Genomic DNA, 6,714 nt, shown 5'->3' on the forward strand with positions numbered 1-6,714 from the left:
CTGGTTCCCTTTCGTGGTGCACTTCTGCTTTCTGCCTCTGCCACCATCACCCTCCAGAAAAACAACTGATAGCCTCAGTGATGGGGGAGGCTGTTACCTACAACAAAGACTGCACTACATCTCCTTTGAAGGAGTTACCAGAGGTGGCTTTGAAGTAATTTTGAATTTTTTCTTCCATCCAAAGCACAGGGACCAAGAAGTATTTCATAGGTCACTGGACGAGGGAGTAACAAAACTGCAGGAACACAAGTCCTTCCCAACATGATGAGTCACAGAACCCTCCAAAGCCAAAGGATTTCTGCACATACTTCTACCTCTACTAGTGCAAGCCACCGGAGACTTTACTTTTTCACAGTTTTGAATGCTGCAGCTTGCTCTCCCTTGATGAATTCTCCTGTCTTGACACTGCCACAGGCTGCCCCTCAATGTCAGCCATGTTTCACAGCAAACACACCACATTTCACAGAACACTTAAATTTCTCCTAATTTGTACCCAATTTGGATTCTTCTTGTGCTGTGCTGTTTCTCAAGGAAGTTGTTCTCCCAGCCACCCAAAACATGCCTCATTCTTACCCCACTGTAGCTTCTGCACTTGCAGGATACAAAAACCACCTGTCACAAAATGAAGCTGTTTCTGATCCACTTGCAGTATTTGCCTTTCATTCTTGCGCATGCACATTCCTTTGGTATCCTGCAAAGTAGAAAGCTGTAGTTACACGCCTCCTCCTCTTCTCCTAGCATCTGTTAAAATGTTTTCCTGGACCCAGGTACAGATGATAAATAGAGCCAAGCAGAATGATGGACGCCAGCAGCTTTCACTAGGACCATACAATGGATTAAAGCCTTCAGACGACACTTCAAAAAACTCTCAACATTCCCAAGATGCTCACACCATGGATTTTTCCACCCATGCCTGGTACTGCTGCCTGCTGGTTCCAACAGCTGCAGCCCAGGAGCTGACCTCAGCTCTGCCAAAGGCTTGGGAAAAGCGAGAGCAGAGCCAGCCAGCTCCCCGTGTGCTCCAACACTCCAACATGAGTCCTGCAATGGTGGAAGCCTGAGCATCCTCACTGCAGGCTTGCAAAGGTGGATCTCTGGTCCTTGAAATCAGCACACAGCAAAGTACTGAGTGCAGAGTATTGCTCCATTTAGTGCACTAAATACTCTTCAAGCGCTGGAAAGCAAGTGACACCAAGAAAGTCCCTTCACAGCCTGTGTTAAGGAAGAGCTCACAGGGACAGGCCCAAGGCACACACTACACACTGCCCGCTCTCCAACACCTCTTGTATTGCACATGTGCAGAGAACAAGCAGCCTCGCTAGCACAGCTCCTTATTTCTGACAAATGCCCCCTTCTCTGCACAGCCAGTGCAGCTGTTACAGGGAATTCTGCCTTTTTATTCCTCAACTGCCTCATCCTGTTTCCATATACAATCTTTCTCAGTGGAAAAAAAGCATCAGATGAGAAGCAATTTTTGAAGATTAACCAAGGATAAATCGTCTTTGTCCCCGCTCACTATTAGTGCCTGGATTTAAGGCTTCAGTCACATGTAAACAGACCAAGGAGTGGAGGAAAGCCCTTGTCAATACAGAGAGCTTGAACTGTGTCATCAGCAAATAATCAAATCTCCACAAGCAGGGGAAGTACTATCTTAGAGCAAAATATTTAGATTTTATGGAATATTGGCCAATTACAATATTTTTCTCCAAATAAAACATTTATAAGAACACTGAAATAAATATTTGAGAACGCAATATACCAAAGTCCTGAGTCACTCCTGATGCAAAAATTCTCTCCCATCTTTCAGGCAGCTTCCCCATGTAGGGTTTGGAGTTGGGATGGCCTCTGGTGGCACTGAGAGATCTGGTGATGTCCGTCCCTGCTGCCTGGAAATGGTGGTGCTCCTCCTGGCAAAGCACACCTCCACATTCGAGCTGAATACTGAATGCCTGGCACTGACCAGGGCAACCTTGTGGGTCAATGGCAGCAACATCAAGGCTCCGATGGGCACAAATATGTAAAGAGAGCGAGAAAAGACCTCTTCACTCCTCCCCTATGCTGATGGCAGTGCTCCAGCTGTGGACTCAGCCCCACAGCCCCTGCTCAGCCTTCAACCCAAACTAGTGGCATCCACACTGACATGAGGCAGAGATGACACCTGGTGCAGTGGGACCCAGGCAGAAGACAGCAGCAGAGAGCTCAGAGGTGGCTAAGTCAAACAGGTTTGCTAAGGGTTTGAAGGAAGAACAAATGGAGAAGACAGGGCAAATAAAGCTACAGAGTTCTCACTGCATTGCTGACGGGCCAGTTTAGAAGGTGAACCTGTTGCAGCCTGGGGAAAACAGAAAAGATGCAGAACAACAGGCTGGCTTGTAAGAGAACTTTCTCCAGAGAACACATTTTGGAAGGACATCAAGGTAAAGGCAAAGGCAACAGGCACATACAAGTCACATCTCTGGTTGTTGAAATCAAGCTCCTGATATTGGCAGAATCTGAGTTTTATTGCCTTTGGTTCAAAATGGCACTGCTGCTCTTGGGAGGGCCTGCAGGCTCCTTCCTTCAGTCATTTCAAAAGGACTCCACAGGTCAATGTGGACATAGATTTCTTAGAAAGTCCTGTCCAAAATTCAGATTTTCGCTGCAAGTCTGTTTGCTGCTGTGGTGCATTCCACGTACCAACCACTCGCATTTGCAGACAACAAGATCCGTAACGCATGGTAGTATTCACAGAACAGAGGAACAGTTCTCTTTGACAATCATTACTGAGAGATATTTTAATGAGAAGAGTCTCCAGAGTCCTCCTTCTGCACTAGCATTGCCCAGCTGTGTTCTCTTTCAGACGTGGTCACATGGCTGTTCAGCTCTTCATTCAAATCTCAGCCCCATCTTCTTGGATGTACTCACACAAGATCACCTGTTGCTTTGTGATCACCAGAAGATCATGTCTTCAGTTGGTTGCCATTTTGCCAAACTGAAACCATTTGAGCTGTCCATGTCAAGCAAGTCCATCAGGCTGGTTTAAAAAGACACTCTGAACTGAACGCAGTCCCCACATTTAAAATAACGAGGTAGGAAAAACTACTTGTTCATCAACAGAAGAAATTCTGCTCATTAATTACTTTATTAAGAAAATGCCTTCTCATCTTGGCAGAAGCCACTAAATTGTCACGCAACCACAGTTAAGGAAGAAAGAAGCTGCATGGCCTTCGGGTTCAATTCCCTTGTGGGAAACCATCCAACCTGTCCAAACTGTAAATCCCTGATTGATTCATGCCACTCTTTCACATTTGTCAGCTAAATTCTTTTAAGATTCCATCACTGCTCCTTGTCTACCAGCTTCTTGTGGGCTCTTCAGTACTGCATTTTCTGATTTAGGCGAAGAAGTCTTATACTGACATTTTGCTGCTGCTTTTTTTTTTTTCCTGGTTTTTTAATTCCTTTTTCTTATTTTTATTTTTTTGCTTAGTTCATGAAGCAAAGACAGACTTGAGGTCAGGGAATTCTGACTGGTAGAGGTGGAGGATCCTCAACATCCAACCATTCTGCTGTTTCCTGGTTCTTCCTTCAAGATGTCTCCTTGTTCTCATCAATTTCTCCCCGTTCCAATCTCCTGCAGACTGATTTACAAAGTCACTTCTAACAGCCAGTGTCTCACTGAGAATATCAAGATTAAATAATGAATTCAAACCCATGATGTGACTTTCCTGTGAGATAAGCCAGCACAAGACTGACACTGGGCTCCGTGCAAAGGGTTGCTGCATTTTCACATCAGTGCCTTCCATTCACGGTCAGGTAGTTGCATTTGAACATTTTAGTTTGTCTGCATGTCTTGTAAGGATTGATTCACTGACTACTCCTTTAATGACTGTCCCAGAGAGTACAAACCCAGGAATTAGGTTTGTCAACATAGGAAAAATTCATGAAAAATTTAATGGAAAAAAGTCTCATTCTGCGTCTCTTTTTGAGTTAATCAGCAAATTGCTCTGCCACTTGGCATGAACGACAGTGACCAAACTGATGTTGCTATGAACATGAGAAACAGCTCTACCCCAGACCACATAAGGCAGAACCCCTTGCTAGGAAAAAAAAATGAGGTAAGACACTTATTTTTTCCTAAATTCTTGATTCCATGGCTTTGTTCTTGCATTGTGTTGGGCTGATTCTGACATTCAAATCATGGTCAGGAAAAGGCAGACTGATGTAGCTCCTCTCTGAGTGAGACAATCACACCCTATTTAACGAAGAATGCCTTGTCGTGTGTTGAGAGAGGAGTGTATTTCATGGCAGGAAGAATTTTCACCTGTAAAGGAAGGTAATCAAAGTGAAACATGCAGCAGAGCCAGTGTATGGCATAGCACAAAGGGTTAAGAACCAAACTGTTGTGAGCCCACACCATGCTTTCACAGTCCACTGTAGTAAGGCACTTTGAAACTCCTATGAATTCAGGGCATCCATGCAAGTTAGGTTACTGGGACCCATAACAACATCTGAACTTCATGAGAGAAGTACACCGAATGTGAACAGTCAGGACAGAACCAAGAAGGACTATGCCAACAGCAAAAATCACATTTACACAGCACAGAGGCTTACGTTTCTTAGTATCCACATACACAGAATAAAGCCACCAACCTCTGGAAGCCTCATGTAAGTGTGGGACATACATTTTGCTGCATTTGTATGGTGCAACCATAGTACTTACCAGTATAGTGACACATATTAAATGCTCGCTTCAAAGTCAAGCCTGTTAAAACTAGGCAAGATGAGGAATAACTGCTAGTTCAAGGCCTGTGCCTCCCATTTTCAGAATACAGGCCACCAACTGAACTGTTCAACTACCTCAGGCTATGACACTATGAAAGAGGGTTAGCAAAATACTACACCAGATTAAGGATTCAGGAAACGCTACACACGACTCCATAGGAAATGTCACTTCCCAACCAGAAACACAAAGTTTGGCCAGTGTGGATTCTAAAGACTAGTTTTAGGAGGGGATCTGGGAACTACTTCAAAGTGAAAAAGTTGCACAGCTTGAGGTGTTGAAATTAAGCTCTGTGTGTGAAACTCAGGTTAAAGAAGAGCAGGACTGTATGTTTCAAGCCCCAACATGCATTGCTGTGACAAACCAACATTCCACAGGTCATTCATCAGGATCGTTGCGTGCATCTCAGCATGCTGTTGCATCACTGCAACAAAGGCCACTCAAAGGTGAGGGGGGATTTGTCTATGACACTTTATCACATCTGTGGAAGAGAAAGCCAGATACATTCTACCTGTTAGTATAAGATGTATAAGATATCCACATGCTGGACAGGAACCCAGGAAAACAGTGCTGATAGCAGATGGAAAAAAGGAAAGTTCTTTGTCAAAACTAATATAATAGATCTAGAGCTGTTCAGTTTGAAGAGACAGCTCCTAAGCTAAAACAATCACCTTAATGAGGACAGGTGTCAATTTGCAGCGGGAATAGTTCAGTTTAAAAAGCAAAGAAACTGAGCAGTTTGCAGCAGTGGCTCACAGGCCACAAGAGCTCAGCAATCCTCCAACGATCAGCAGACAGGTTCCCCATCAAAGAACAGCAGTGCTATGGCCAAACTAGACCAAACGTTGTGTGATCCAAATGTTGTTTTGCAAAAGGTAATTTCACTCCTCCTTGGATGTCCAGCAGCTCAGTCTAGCAGCTCAGTGGACTAGTGAACTACACAGCCCTCTAAAACTCTGTTATGAGAAACCAAAGAGCAGAGGACCAAAATATGTCTGAAATCTTCTCCAGAGCAGCGAAGGAAAAAGTAAAAATGAAATTTTAATTTCCGTTGTCATTGAAAGTGAAAAAGATTTGGAAGTCAACACCACTGAACAGTGGGATGGAAAGGAGTACTTTCCTGCTAGGGACTGACCAAATGAAACGGAACTGCAATGTGCTGTTTTCTTCCAGGGACCAGTTGGAAAGGACTGGCAACCAGCGCAGCCCTGCGATGCCACAGCAGCACAGCAAGGCTGCTCCGCTGCAGTCTGACACGGAGTTCTGCTGAAGTTGTGAATCCCTTGAGTGCAAGGAAATAAACTCTTCCTTCCTGAGGGTACAGTGATGAGATCGCCACAAAGTTCCACTTAGGGAAAGAAGGGATACCCCGAGTTCCAAAGAGACAAGGATGACAAGACACACAAGGTTAAGTTCACACTCTGTAGGGACATGTACCTGAATAGCTACTTTGTCCTTACAATGGGATTTATACTGCCTGTACCCATCTGCTTCTGATACTGCAACACGAGGAAATAAAAGCTAAGTACAACAACGATGCTGCAATATTTAAAAGACTCAGAGAGGTATTTCCCATCAAAGCCTTAAGGCCACCTAAATATCGCTGTTGTCAGTGGTTTTTCCTGATGCTTTCACGCAGCTTTGAAACAGAAGGCCTAAAACAAATCACTGCACACACATGCAGTTACCAGGCAGCCACCACACACGTACACACAGCACTGCCAGCAGCACTGCAGCACTCGCTGTGCTGCAGACAACACAGGAGACGAGCAATTCAAACACAAAGCCTGCATTACAGATTTCACCTTCGCAGACAACCAGATCTATGTTTCACTGCACCGCTCCACCACAAACACTTGGGATCACCCGGATTCCTGTCCTCCTCGGTGCAGGCGATGCAGCCGTCCTGTCAGCATCCATTCCACCCGTCAGCATCCATTCCACCCGTCAGCATC

At 44.8% G+C, this 6,714-nt stretch overlaps 1 long non-coding RNA gene across 1 annotated transcript in view; it reads right to left on the reverse strand.

Moving 5' to 3' along the window:
- Nucleotides 1-2,482: 2,482 nt before the first annotated feature.
- The window catches only part of LOC122165845, a 4,621-nt gene continuing 389 nt past the window's right edge, over nucleotides 2,483-6,714 (reverse strand). The window contains exon 2 of the long non-coding RNA XR_006170610.1: nucleotides 2,483-4,300. This is a non-coding gene — a long non-coding RNA (uncharacterized LOC122165845). The remainder of the gene's footprint in view (nucleotides 4,301-6,714) is intronic.

Source organism: Centrocercus urophasianus, unplaced genomic scaffold (genome assembly GCF_019232065.1).
Source record: "Centrocercus urophasianus isolate 14NV4802_14NV808 unplaced genomic scaffold, USGS_Curo_1.0 seq_30, whole genome shotgun sequence".
NCBI classification, from domain to species: domain Eukaryota; kingdom Metazoa; phylum Chordata; class Aves; order Galliformes; family Phasianidae; genus Centrocercus; species Centrocercus urophasianus.